At 41.4% G+C, this 2,032-nt stretch overlaps 1 pseudogene; it reads left to right on the forward strand.

Moving 5' to 3' along the window:
* The first annotated feature begins 219 nt into the window (after positions 1-219).
* Positions 220-1,178, forward strand: LOC133765361 (cyclin-H-like; annotated as a pseudogene).
* The last annotated feature ends 854 nt before the right edge of the window (positions 1,179-2,032 follow it).

Here is a 2,032-nt window from a genome sequence, read left to right on the forward strand (position 1 = left end):
TTTGATTAAGAAGCATGGGAAAAGTATTTTAGGTATAGAAAGCCAAGAACTCTGGCAAAAAAAAAAAAAAAAAAAAACCCTAAATGAAAGATCTCTGTGAGATCCCAGCGCGCGCGCCGCCGGCCTGGCGCACTCTCGGCTTCCGCGATCCCGCAGCGCTCGGGCTCGGACTTCGCCACGTACCACAACAGCAGCCAGAAAAGGCACTGGACTTTGGCCAGTGAGGAGCAGGTGGGCCGACGCCAACCGCAAATTCAAATGCAAAGCGGTGGCGAACGGGAAGGTTCTTCCAAATGATCCAGTGTTTCTTGAGCCTCACGAAGAAATGACACTCTGCAAATACTATGAGAAAAGATTACTGGAATTCTGTTCCGTGTTTAAGCCAACAGTGCCAAGGTCTGTTGTGGGGACAGCTTGTATGTATTTCAAGCGTTTTTATCTTAATAACTCAGTTATGGAATATCACCCCCGGGTAATCATGCTTACATGTGTGTTTTTGGCCTGCAAAGTGGATGAATTCGATGTATCTAGTCCTCAGCTTGTTGGAAATCTTCGGGAGAGTCCTCTTGGACAGGAAAAGGCACTAGAACAGATTTTGGAATATGAACTACTACTTATACAGCAACTTAATTCCCACCTTTTGTCCACAATCCTTACAGAGCGTTTGAGGGCTTCCTCATTGATTTAAAGACTCGCTATCCCATGTTGGAGAACCCAGAGATGCTGAGGAAAATAGCTGATGACTTTCTTAATAGAATGGCACTGACGGATGCTTACCTTTTATACACTCCTTCCCAAATTGCCCTGACTGCCATTTTATCTAGTGCCTCCCGCGCTGGAATTACTATGGAAAGTTACTTATCAGAGAGTCTGATGCTGAGAGAGAGAACAGAACTTGCTTGTCCCACTTACTGGATGTAATGGAAAGCATGAGAAACTTAGTAAAAAAGTATGAACCACCCAGACCTGAAGAAGTTGCTGTTCTGAAACAGAAGTTGGAACGATGCCACTCAGCTGAGCTTGCACTTGATGTAATTATGAAGAAGAGAAAAGATGATGACTATGTCTCAAAGAAATCCAAACAGGAGGAGGAAGAATGGACTGATGATGACCTCGTAGATTCCCTCTAGCCCTTTAAAGGTGATTTGTCACTGCTAACTAATCAGCAGAAATAGGAAGCATATCTGGATTTTAACTGCATTTAAAAAGTTCATTGTGAAAAATCAAATCTTTTCTGTTATTTAAATTCTTTACCCTTTTTGGCAGCTTTGTGTAAAATAAACCCAGAATATTACAAAAAAAAAAAAAAAATCCCTGTGAGATCCCAGTGGAAAGAACGGGCTGTCAAACAAGGAGGTACCTTTCTCTGAAGGGAGGAGAGAACTTCCACTTTGACTATGAGCTTATCTAAGTAAGATCAGAGTTGGCAAACTCAAAAGGCTTCCATAGCCTTGGCAGCTCATGACAAGATCCTAGGGTGATTACTGACTCCATAAACAAGAGTGTCAATTGTTAAGTCAACAATAGGAGTCACGGTACACTTACTCCCCATGTAGGATCTCTGTCCTTAATGTGTTGTACAATGTAAATTAATGGTAAAACTACTACTCAAATAGTATTTTATACTTTGTGTTTCTGCGTGGGTGCAAACTGTTGAAATCTTTACTTAATACATACTAAATTGATCTTCTGTATATAAAGATAATTGAAAATGAATCTTGATGTGAATGGGATGGGAGAGAGAGCAGGAGATGGGGGGGTTGCAGGTGGGAGGGAAGTTATGGGGGGGGCACTGTAATCCAAAAGCTGTACTTTGGAAATTTATATTTATTAAATAGAAGTTTTTTAAGAAAGTAAATCTTTTTTAAAAAAAAAGTGGCTCCTGGCTTCGAATCGGCGTGGTGCGCCAGCCGCAGAGGCCATTGGAGGGTGAACCAACGGAAAAGAAGGAACTCTCTCTTTGTCTCTCTCTCACTGTCCACTCTGCCTGTCAAAAAAAATGAAAGGAAAATACAAGAAAAAAGTTATAATA

The sequence above is a fragment of the Lepus europaeus genome, chromosome 1 (assembly GCF_033115175.1).
Source record: "Lepus europaeus isolate LE1 chromosome 1, mLepTim1.pri, whole genome shotgun sequence".
In the NCBI taxonomy this organism is placed as follows: domain Eukaryota; kingdom Metazoa; phylum Chordata; class Mammalia; order Lagomorpha; family Leporidae; genus Lepus; species Lepus europaeus.